This window comes from Scyliorhinus canicula, chromosome 4 (genome assembly GCF_902713615.1).
Source record: "Scyliorhinus canicula chromosome 4, sScyCan1.1, whole genome shotgun sequence".
NCBI lineage: Eukaryota > Metazoa > Chordata > Chondrichthyes > Carcharhiniformes > Scyliorhinidae > Scyliorhinus > Scyliorhinus canicula.
Window position 1 is genome coordinate 228,577,768 of NC_052149.1, and position 12,705 is coordinate 228,590,472.

General features: G+C 52.0%; 1 protein-coding gene across 1 annotated transcript in view; it reads left to right on the forward strand.

Annotated features, from left to right (window-relative positions):
* flt4 (fms related receptor tyrosine kinase 4) overlaps positions 1-12,705 on the forward strand; it is a 324,249-nt gene that overhangs the window by 149,841 nt on the left and 161,703 nt on the right. The gene's annotated exons all lie outside the window — the stretch shown is intronic.

The following is a 12,705-nucleotide window of genomic DNA, read 5'->3' on the forward strand; positions in this document are numbered from 1 at the left end:
AGTGAGGGAATTGAGCAAGCAGTAAGGTATGGTACAACAAGTGGAGAACGGATGGAGAGACCACAAGGTGTGGGAGCAGAAGTAGGCCATTCGGCCCATCATGCCTGTACCGCCATTCAATCAAATCATGACTGCTCTGATGTGACAATCTTCAACTCCATTTTCCCGCCTTTTCTCCTTGATATCCTGGAGGAATGCAGAGTGTGGGGGTTTGGAATGGAGGGACCGGGGGGGGCGGGGGGGGGGGGAGGGAGGGGGGGGGGGGGGGGACCGGGGGTGGGGGACGGAAGGAATATTCGGTGACAATCATGAATTCCTTCCTCCAAACCTCGCTCGATGAGGAATATAAGGATCTTTTTGCCCTTTGAAGTCATTCATTGCCTTCGTCTAATAATAATCCACATAACCGCCCGAACCGCCCGATCCAATTTCCAGCTCTTTATTCAAATTGTTCATGCAAATCCCAGTTTCTGGCTGGGAGTGTCCCATTACCGAACTGCTGGCACAGGTGGCTGCGGAAACACGTGGCATGAGGGGCAAACTCACATCCTGCCCCAGATGTGGGTGAAGGGCATTTGCCCACATTTTGAAAGAAAAGACTTGCATTCATCTGGGACCTTCAAGGTGCCCCAGAGGGCGTTTTAACTGATGAAGCACTTTTGAAATGCAGTTACAGCTGTAATGAGGAAATGGTGCAGCTAATCTGTGCACAGCAAGATCCCAAAAACAGCAATGAGATAATGGGCTGAAAGATAGTTTTCTGGTGATGTTAGCTGAGGAATGAATATCATCCCAGGGCGCCGCAGCGAGCTCCCCTCCTCATCCTTGAAGTCGCACCATAGCATATTTTAAGTGTGTCTGAGAAGGAGATGGGGGCTCAATTTAATGTCTGATTTGAAAGACAGCAATAGTTAGCACGCCCCCAGTATTGCCCCCTGACAGTCCAGCATTCTTCCAATACTGGGCCTCCAACAGTGCAGCTTTCCCTCAGCATTATCCCACTATCAGTACAGCATTCCTTCAGTACTGCCCCTCTAACAGTGCTGTGCTCCCTCAGCACTGCACCTCCAACAGTGCAGCTTTCCCTCAGCACTGCCCCTCCAACAGTGCTGTGCTCCCTCAGCACTGCCCCTCCAACAGTGCAGCTTTCCCTCAGCACTGCCCCTCCAACAGTGCTGTGCTCCCTCAGTACTGCCCCTCCAACACTGCTGTGCTCCCTCAGTACTGCCCCTCCAACAGTGCAGCTTTTCCTCAGTACTGCCCCTCCAACAGTGCTGTGCTCCCTCAGTACTGCCCCTCCAACAGTGCAGCTTTCCCTCAGCACTGCCCCTCCAACAGTGCTGTGCTCCCTCAGTACTGCCCCTCCAACAGTGCAGCTTTTCCTCAGTACTGCCCCTCCAACAGTGCTGTGCTCCCTCAGTACTGCCCCTCCAACAGTGCTGTGCTCCCTCAGTACTGCCCCTCCAACAGTGCAGTGCTCCCTCAGTACTGCCCCTCCAACAGTGCAGCACTCCCTCAGTACTGCCCCTCCAACACTGCTGTGCTCCCTCAGTACTGCCCCTCCAACAGTGCAGCTTTCCCTCAGTACTGCCCCTCCAACAGTGCTGTGCTCCCTCAGCACTGCCCTCCAACACTGCTGTGCTCCCTCAGTACTACCCCTCCAACAGTGCTGTGCTCCCTCAGTACTGCCCCTCCAACAGTGCTGTGCTCCCTCAGCACTACCCCTCCAACAGTGCTGTGCTCCCTCAGCACTGCCCCTCCAACACTGCTGTGCTCCCTCAGCACTGCCCCTCCAACAGTGCAGCTTTCCCTCCGTACTGCCCCTCCATCAGTGCAGCTTTCCCTCCGTACTACCCCTCCAACAGTGCTGTTCTCCCTTAGCACTGTCCCTCCAACAGTGCTGTTCTCCCTTAGCACTGTCCCTCCAACAGTGCTGTGCTCCCTCAGCACTGCCCCTCCAACAGTGCAGCTTTCCCTCAGCATTGTCCCTCCAACAGTGCTGTTCTCCCTTAGCACTGCCCCTCCAACAGTGCTGTGCTCCCTCAGCACTGTCCCTCCAACAGTGCAGCTTTCCCTCAGCACTGCCCCTCCAACAGTGCAGCTTTCCCTCAGCACTGTCCCTCCAACAGTGCTGTGCTCCCTCAGCACTGCCCCTCCAACAGTCCTGTGCTCCCTCAGCACTGCCCCTCCAACACTGCTGTGCTCCCTCAGCAGTGCCCCTCCAACACTGCTGTGCTCCCTCAGTACTGCCCCTCCAACAGTGCTGTGCTCCCTCAGCACTGCCCCTCCAACACTGCTGTGCTCCCTCAGTACTGCCCCTCCAACAGTGCTGTGCTCCCTCAGTACTGCCCCTCCAACAGTGCTGTGCTCCCTCAGCACTGCCCCTCCAACAGTGCTGTGCTCCCTCAGTACTGCCCCTCCAACAGTGCAGCTTTCCCTCAGTACTGCCCCTCCAACAGTGCAGCTTTCCCTCAGTACTGCCCAGTGCAGTTCTCACTCAGCACTGCCCATCTGACACTCCTGCACTCCCTCAGCATAGTGCTGGTGGTATCGTCCTGAGTCATGTGCTCAAGTCTCTGGAGTGGGATTTGAACCCGCAACCTCCTGACTGAGAGGCAAGGAAAGGGGTGGCGGAGTAGCGTGGAGTTCCACAGTTTAGATTTGTTCGGGAAGGTGAGTTGGTGCAGGGAGCAGAGGGCAGACGGAGAATTTTGTCTTTGGTTTGACAGGTTGATGGGCAGCTCCACCATAATGGCACATGTTGGGGAGTGGGCGGTGTGGTGGGGTAGGGGGGTGGGGGAGGGAGTGGTTGGCGGGGACAGGGGGGCGGGGTACAGGAGGAATCCCCATGAGGCCGGAGCTGATCTGAGTTTGGGATTTCCACAAGTAGGTTAATTCCATAAGTTGATCTGCACAAGTGGGTAATGAATGAGGGAACGAGCTTTATTGCTAAAGGCAAAATGAGTTCTATCGCTCAGAGAATGGACGTGAAGAATGGGAGAGAAGTGAGAGAAGATTTTACTTTAATGGAACCCAGCTGACTCAGAACCTGTGGACAATGTCAAGAGAGCAAAAGTACAGTAGTACATGCAGCTGCTAAGTAAAAGCAGATGTTATATAGATATATTTTGGACAACAAGGGAAACATCTGGAATGACATGGTGCTTTATATCATAAATCTCTCCAAATTTCACAAGTTAGATTTATTACTGAGGAAAAAGTAGAAGGCGATAAAATATGAGCCTGTTATCCCTCTTAATCCCTGCCGAGTGCTCCCCATTGGATTGCATGTGTGCATGTGCGCAGGACTGGGTGCAGCTGTGACGCCCACTGTAGTTGAATAACTTTCAGCCACTTGAAGTCAGCTGCTTCTTGTGACGAGATCCTTGTTCCATAGGGGCCTGTGCTTCGAGTGAGGCATTCATAGTCAGCCGAGGAATGGGACTGGGGAGAGGAGGTCATTACTGAAGAAAAATGTGAGTTTCAATTTTCAGTGAGCTCATGAACCGGCTGAACTTTTAATTCAGGTGAGGCTGGGGGGGGGGGGATCAAAGGCGAAGACAATGTTATAGGGTGGAACCATAGAATTCCTACGGTGCAGAAGGAGGCCATTCAGCCCATAGTGCCTGCACCAGCCCTCCGAAAGAGCATCCTACCCAGGCCTACTCCTCCGCCCTATCCTCATAACCCCACTTACCCTGCACATCTTTGGACTGTGGGAGGAAACCAGAGCACCCGGAGGAAACCCACGCAGACACGGGGACAGTCACACAAGGTTGGAATTGAACACGGGTCTCTCAATCTGTGAGGCGGCAGTGCTGACCACTGTGCTACCGGTTGAAGAGAGCGAGAGCAAAGAAGAGATCAATCAGAGAGAAGCACCACACAAGAAACAGAAGTAGGAGTAGACCAGACGGATTATTCCAGTCAGGCTGATGTTGATCTTCAACTCAATCTCCCTCCCCGCTCCCTATCTCGCTTCATTCCCCGCGAGTCTATCCCGGCCTTAAAAGTATTAAACAATGGAGCACCCACAATCCTCTGGGTTAGAGAATTCCAAAGATTCACAACTTTGGAATAGTAAATTGCCTTCCGAATGATTGGCCCTCTTATCCCGAGACTGTAACCCTGTGTTTGAGATTCCCCAGCCAGCAGAAACAGTCTCTCTTCAACCACATATCAAATACTTTTACAATCTTATAGGTGTCAATGAGATCGCTGAGAGGAAAAGTGAGTGTGAACTAATTTTAATGTAATTCAGTATTGCCTTTTAATGCAATGGAATGTGGCGGTGATCAATTTTGGAATGGTGAAAGAGATGGAAACTGTCTGTCTCGCATTAAAACTCCGACCCTATTTCCTGTCCGTTGCTTCTTAAAAGTGTAAACCTGCAATAACAACTTGCATTTATATAGCACCTAATAGTAATCTTTATTGTCACAAGTAGGCTTACATTAACACAGCAATGAAGTTACTGTGAAAATCCCCTTGTCGCCACATTCCGGCACCTGTTCGGGTACACAGAGGGAGAATTCCGAATGTCCAATTCACCGAACAAGCACGTCTTTCGGGACTTGTGGGAGGAAACCGGAGCACCCGGAGGAAACCCACGCAGACTCAGGGAGAACGTGCAGACTCCGCACAGACAGTGACCCAAGCCGGGAATCGAACCCGGGACACTGGCGCTCTGAAGCTACCGTGTCGCCGTATGACATAGTAAAATATCGCAAGCCACTCAACAAGAGCAGTGTCGACACCAAATCACGTGAAGTAAATACAAGGCCAGACAATGAAAAGTGATGGGTAATAAGCAGGAAGGGAGAGAGGGCAGTGGCAAGGTTTAGGCTCATTTTAATATGTCAACACCTGATTCTCCCGAGGCCCAGGAACGAACGGCCACGCCTGGGAGACCATGCCCTGGTTCCATATAACACACAAACGGCACCTGGGGGGCTTTCCCAGGGTGGTACTCTGGGCAGGGTGGTACACTGGGCAGGGTGGTACACTGGGCAGGGTGGTACTCTGGGCAGGGTGGTACACTGGGCAGGGTGGTACACTGGGCAGGGTGGTACTCTGGGCAGGGTGGTACTCTGGGCAGGGTGGTATTCTGGGCAGGGTGGTACTCTGGGCAGGGTGGTATTCTGGGCAGGGTGGTATTCTGGGCAGGGTGGTACACTGGGCAGGGTGGTATTCTGGGCAGGGTGGTACTCTGGGCAGGGTGGTACTCTGGGCAGGGTGGTATTCTGGGCAGGGTGGTACTCTGGGCAGGGTGGTACTCTGGGCAGGGTGGTATTCTGGGCAGGGTGGTATTCTGGGCAGGGTGGTATTCTGGGCAGGGTGGTACTCTGGGCAGGGTGGTACACTGGGCAGGGTGGTACTCTGCCACTCCTGCTGGCACTACCATGGTGCATGGGAGGCACTACCAGGGTGGCAGGTTGGTAGTGCCAAAGTTCCCAGGTGCCATGTTTCCTGTGCCAGGGAATCGGGCCCGGAGGTGCTCTGCCCTTAACTGGTGGGGTGAGGGGGGGCTCAAGGACCCCCTAAGAGGCACGTTGGGGCAGTGACAGTGTCCGGAGGCTGCGGTGGAGTGTCCGAGGCGGGGGGGGGCGAGAGATCTCTTGTTGCACTGACGAGCTACCATCTACAAGGACAAGAAGAGCAGATACATGGGAACACCACCACCTAGCCTGGTCCCCTCCAGGCTGCTGATTTGGGAACAAATTGGTCGTTCCTTCACTGTCACTGGGTCAAAATCCAGGAACTGCCTCCCGAATAACACTGTGGATGGTCTGCAGCGGTTCAAGAAGTTCACCACCACCTTCTCAAGGGCAATTAGGGATGGGCAATAAATGCTGGCCTGCCAAGCCCACATCCCATTAAAAACAAATCTGGACTGATATATGACTCTGGTCTCACACCAACATGGCTGACTCTTAACTGCCCTCGGGGGCGATTCTCCGATATTCAGGCCGAGTGTTCGCACCGTCGTGAACGCCGTCGCGTTTCACGGTGGTGCGAACAGGGCCCGGGCACAACCTATTCCGGCCCCCACAGGGGGGCAACACAGCGCTGGAGTGGTTTACGCCACTCCAGCGTCCCTACGCAGCGACAAATGGGCACCGCGCCAACCCGCGCATGCGCAGTTGGGCCAGCTCAATCCTGCACATGCGCAGTTGAGCCGCGCCATCCTGCGCATGCGCGGGGAACTTCTTACGCGCACCGGCCCCAACCGAACATGGAGTCGGTGTTCAGGGGCCGGCCAGGCGGAATATAGGCCCGGGGCGGAGAGGCCGGCCCGCCGATTGGTGGGCCCCGATCGCGGGACAGACCCCTTCGGAGGCCCCCCCGTGAAGGAGCCCCCCCCACCCACAGGACGCCGCCCCCCCCCCCCCCCCCAAGCCTTCACGACGAGTACCCGCCGGCAGCGACCAGGTGTGGACGGCGATGGCGGGACTGTCATTTTTTTCGGCAGCCGCTCGGCCCATCCGGGCCGGAGAATCGCTGCTCACCGTTTGCGGCGATTCTCTGAGCGGCGTGGCCCGATTCTCGCGCCGCTGGTTTCGGGGGGTGGTGGGAGAATCGCGTGGGGGGGTCGGGGGCGGCGTGGCGCGATTCGCGCAGCACCCCGGTGATTCTCCCACCCGCCCATTCAGTTTATATCAAACGCCCAGCCAGTGGTTCAAGAAGAAGGCCCCAACGCCACCTTGTCAGGGTAACTAATGATAGGCAATAAATGCCAATGATGCCCAATCTGTGGGAATTAATTAAAGAGAAGGACGTTGTCCATTTGAATGGACAAGGGAAATCGCCCAGTGTAGGATGGATGAATGAAAGCTTTGGTTGTTGTGTGGTGGTGTCAACGAAAGGACACTGGGAGAGGAGATGAAGCAATTCAGTGGGAGAACAAGAGATAGGAATGCTGACAGGAAAAAAAATTATATCGTCTGATTTCAATGTTTCTATTTAATTGGAGACTCTTGGGATTTTAAGCTCTCACAACTGTGAATAATTTGCTTTATCAACTTCTCCATAATCTTTAAAAACTTCAATTACCTCGTCGGAGATTTGCTGTTATTTTTGGGGTGAAGAAATTCTATTCATACGTGTATGGCTGAAATTTCACAAAAGTAACAGATGATAAACCCCTGCTGGGCCTTTTCTAAGCGGATAAAGAGATTCCTGACATAGCCTCAGGTCAGATCGAACGCTGGGTATTCTTGTTCGCAGCCGACCAATACTCCCTTGAGCACTGCCCAGGAACGTGCCCAGAAACACCCATTGCCAACCCGGATGATCTGAGTCGCCTCCCGCTGCCCACAGGCTTTGTCCCTCTGCTGGCATTGGGAGAGGTCATCATGATTTTGAGCTTCCTGGATACCTTGTCAGTATCCACAAAGCAGATTCAAGTGGGATCTCAGAAGGACCTCACACTGACAAAATCCCGCCATATGACCCTCAGTGGCAAAATCTGAGGACACCCCCTGGATGACATGAAGCCCTCCCTCACTAAACGACATGACTGGAGAGTAGAAGATGACATCTTCCTCTGGGGAGCCCGATGTGGTGAATGTACATTGCGTAATTCACACTGTATAGTATTATGTCCTTGTGGGCTCTGTCTGTGAGCCGTTGTGCGGCTCTGCCCACAGGAGGAGATGAGAAGCTTGTACAGGGCTCCGCCCATGGCCCCTCCCACTACCGGAAGTATAAAGTACTGCAGCCTTGTGTGTCTGCCCTCGGTTCTTCTGGTCGCAGGCAGGCTCAGTTGTAAGTCTATTAAAGCCACGGTTTACTTCCTATCATGTCTCGAGTGAATTGATGGTCACATCACCCGAGAAGTCGCCCCCATCCAGGTCAGCGCCCAATCCTGACGGAATCTGGTGAAGCTGTGCTCTTTGTGCCAGGAACACCAGAAACTCCCACCTTCGGCCTCTTTGCACCCATGGGAATGGCCGGAAGACCATGGGTATGGGTGCATGTGGACTTTGCCGGCCTGTTCTTGGGATCGATGTTCCTTATTTTGATCAATGCCCATTCAAAATGGTTAGGAGTACATCGCATGTCCTCCACAACATCTCATGCAACAATAGAAAAACTCCGACAAAGTTTCTGTACCCACGGCATTTCCAGAGGTCCTCGTATCCGGTAATGGCCCCCCTTTACCAGTGGAGAATTTCAGGCATTCATGAAGCTGAACAGTATTAACGTCACCGTACCATCCATTGCCTAATGGTCTGGCCGAATGGGAAGTTCAAACATTCAATACCGGAATGAAGAATCAGCCCCCTGCTGCCTGGATGCGGAATTGACCCGGTTCCTGTTTGATTGTGGAACCATGTCGCCCACGATGACTGGAGTCTCACCAGAGGAATCGTTAATGGGATGCGGACTGAACACAGGCTCAGCTGCTGTTTCCCAAATTAGGTGGAAAGTGGAGTCAAAGCAGGAGACCCAAATAAAGGAACTACAGTACCAGAAGACCCCAAACGATCTTCAGAACAGGAGATGCCGTCTATGTGCAGAATTTTGGAAATGGCTCCCAGTGGATCCCAGGAGTCATGTTGGAAAAGACTGGTCCGGTTTCTTACAAAGCCAACGTCCAGGGGAAGGTCGTGAAAAAACATCTGGACCACCTGCGAAGCAGGGAATCCACTCCGGCGGAGAAGATGTCCTTGACCACCCCCCCCCATTGTGACAACCTCCGGCAAGGGGACTCAGCTTATGGGGGCCCTGAGAGTCGTTCCCCCCCCCCCCCCCCCCCCCCCGACGCTAAAGACTCGGAGTCCAAAATGGAGACTGAAGAGATTGATCCTCCACCGGACGCCAACACCAAAGACGAGCCTCCACCTTGGCCACTCAGCAAGGAAGCGACGATTCCTCAGTCCGCTTCATGACTGCCCGATCCGCCTGCACCTGCTGCCGACTCGAAGCCTCGTATCAAGCGACGAAGGAGGCCTCATCGCCACGGATATGAGGGGGATAATTTGGGCTTGAGTGGGATCACGGGGGTCGCTGATTGACCTCCCCAGGGGCTTGGTAGAATACGAGTTCCCGTGGTGAGCAGGCGAAGACCCGCCCAGTGGGGCTTGAAAGCGGGACCTTTAAACGTAGCCACCCCCCCCCCCCCCCCCCCCCCCCCCCCCCCCGCCCCCAGAACGGCAGTCTCGGCCCCGGCGTTTATTTTGTTTTCCGCAGAAGCGGCTTTATTTTCAGTTTAAAATAAATCGTTTGGCCTTTCACTCCGCCCCTCCTGGAATTATTACCGATAGATTCCAGCAATTTCCCCCTTGCTGATTTCGGCTAATTAGCCCTTAGTTAGTTCCCTGTTTTCTCTCTCGCTCCTTTCTTGAATTTGCTGCATTTGCTACTTTACAATCCACTGCGACTATTTGAGAATCTAGTGAAGGTCACAACCAATACTTCCCCTACCCCTGAGGCTGACTGTTTCCAAACCCTATGACACGGGCTGTCAACTCCAGCAGAGTTGTCGGTTTCAAATCTTAATTTCTCCAATCATTCTGTTTTTATAAATAATGATAATAACCCTAAAGTTCCTCATTTCCCTAGACCCTTGTTTCCCCAATTTTCTCCTTTTTCTTGACGTTTTTGACATGAAGGCATTCATAAAGTATTTGCTTAATGCCTTTGTAATTTCCTTTCTCCTCACCACGATTTCCACCATCTCTGCCCGTAAAGGATTCTCCGCTCATCCTTTCCTCCGCACTTTTGATAGAAGGAAAGCTGACATCCCCGGATTTCAATTCCCGGTCACAGCGTTGTTCTCTCTTTCCTTCTTGATAGTTTGAAAGGGAATCCAAATGAATCAACATTAGCAAAGCGACCAGCTTGTTTCCGCCATGTTTCGTTGAACAAAGGTTTTAAGAAACCTCATACTTATCCGATAACAAATCACTTCCATCAAATAGCTGGAATCGCTGAGAGCTTTAGGAAAGTGGGAAGAACTGAATGGTAAAATTCCGTGGTCCATCTAGTTCGTCTTCTACAGTCCTGGTTGTCAACTGATGCAAGAATCATGGCGCTATTAACATAGAACATACAGTGCAGAAGGAGGCCATTGGGCCCATCAAGTCTGCACTTAAGCCCTCACTTCCACCCCGTCTCCGCAACCCAATAACCCCTCCTAATCTTTTTGGTCACTGTGGGTAATTTATCATGGCCAATCCACCTAACCTGCACGTCTTTGGACTGTGGGAGGAAACCGGAGCACCCGGAGGAAACCCACGCACACACGGGGAGGAAGTGCAGACTCCGCACAGACAGTGACCCAGCGGGGAATCGAACCTGGGACCCTGGCGCTGTGAAGCCACAGTGCTAGCCACTTGTGCTACTGTGCTGCCCTGAACTTTGTAGCTTTGAACTTATTGGCTAATGGGAGCGATTAAGCTTTATTAATTAGTCTACAACAGACCCAGGCACATTGTGAGAAAGCCCCCAGTTGTGGAGAGCTTTGGGGAACCACAATCACCAGTTCACCCAACATCGCCAAAAGTCATATCTCAAAATTACTCATAAACTGGATCCCAAAATATTAGGAAAGGTCACAAACTGAAAGGTTAACTCTGTTTCCCTCTCCATAGGTGTTGCCAGACCAGCTGAGTATTTCCAGCATTTTGTGTTCTGATTCCAAAATATTATGATCTGATTAGTTTTGAATGAATCTCTAGTGGCTGCTTCCACTATCTCCCCAAGGAGCCTGTGTTCACCATCTGTTATATTGCTCCCGCGGATTAGTTTTGAACTTGGGTACAGACCACGTTCTCGGGTTCTACTGCTCTGGACAAAATGGAACAGCATGTAATCATGAGGAGTGAAAGGCCCAACTGCTTTATTTTAAACTGAATTTAAAGCCACTATCACAGCTCACAAACCAAACGTCCCAGCCCAGGACTATCGGGAACCAACGGCCCGGGTCTGGCAGCTGCATTTAAAGGTCAGAGAGATCTAGGTATACAGGTCCACAGGTCACTGAAAGGGGCAACACAGGTGGAGAAGGTAGTCAAGAAGGCATACGGCATGCTGGCCTTCATTGGCCGGAGCATTGAGTATAAGAATTGGCAAGTCATGTTGCAGCTCTATAGAACCTTAGGCCACACTTGGAGTATAGTGTTCAGTTCTGGTCGCCACACTACCAGAAGGATGTGGAGGCTTTAGAGAGGGTGCAGAAGAAATTTACCAGGATGTTGCCTGGTATGGCGGGCATTAGCTATGAGGAGAGGTTGAATAAACTCCGTTTGTTCTCACTGGAACGAAGGAGCTTGAGGGGGCGACCTGATAGAGGTCTACAGAATTATGAGGGGCATAGACAGAGCGGATAGTCAGAGGCTTTTTCACAGGGTAGAGGGGTCAATTACTAGGGGGCATAGGTTTAAGGTGCGAGGGGCAAGGTTTAGAGGAGATGTACGAGGCAAGTTTTTTACACAGAGGGTAGTGGGTGCCTGGAACCCGCTGCCAGAGGAGGTGGTGGAAGCAGGGACGATAGTGATGTTTAAGGGCATCTTGACAAATACATGAATAGGATGGGAAGAGAGGGATACGGACCCCGGAAGTGTCGAAGATTTTAGTTTAGATGGGCAGCGTGGTTGGCGCAGACCTGGAGGGCCGAAGGGCCTGTTCCTGTGCTGTACTTTTCTTTATTCTTTGTTTTTTGTTCTTTGTCCCGCTAACCTCACACAGCAATGAAGTTACTGTGAAAAGCCCCTAGTCCCCACATTCCGGCGCCTGTTTGGGTACACTCTGGGAGAATTCAGAATGTCCAAATTACCTAACAAGCACGTCGTTCGGGACTTGTGGGAGGAAACCGGAGCACCCGGAGGAAACCCACGCAGACACGGGGAGAACGTGCTGACTCCGCACAGACAGTGACCCAAGCCGGGAATCGAACCTGGGACCCTGGAGCTGTGAAGCAACAGCATCTGTGGAGAGAGAAACAAAATTATATTTTCAGGACTGGAAAATGTTGGACATTTAATAATTTATGAACAACGAAGGAAGCAGCAGTGTACTGGCCAGTGTTTCCCAATCAGCATTAATAAAGAAAATCAGGCGATCTGGTCATTAATAAAATGGGCGGCACTGTGGCATCGTGATTAGCACTGTTGCCTCATGGCGCCAGAGACCCGGGTTCAATTCCTAGAATAGGCTAGATAGGGTGCTCTTTCAGAGGGTCGGTACAGACTTGATGGGTGAATGGCCTCCTACTGCACTGTAGGAATTCTGTGGTTCTATAACATCCCTGTTTGTGGGAGCTTGCTGTGCACAAATAGCCACATTTCCCGACATTACAGCAGTGACGAAAAAACGCAAATATTTCTTCCTTCTTTGGAGTCAGGGAATACAGTCAGTAATAGAGGAGGAGAAGCTGCCTTTACTAAGACCGAGAGGTGAGATGTGGGGTAGAGGAGTTCACAAATATACACGCCAAGTACTTCCACTGGCTCGTGAGTCAGAAACTAGAGGGCACAAATTTACAATCACCACCAAACAAGCACAGGGAGGGGTCAGCGGAAATGTTTTACACAAGAGGGCTCTTCCTACATTAACACAGCGACGACACTTCACAAGTACTACATTGACTGTAAAGTACTTTGGGAAGTTCAGAGGTCGTGAAAGGCGCTGTATAAATACAAGTTCTTTTTCTCTTTGTGTAGAAGGTGTTACCAGTAACAGTTCTGGAGGCTGACTCAC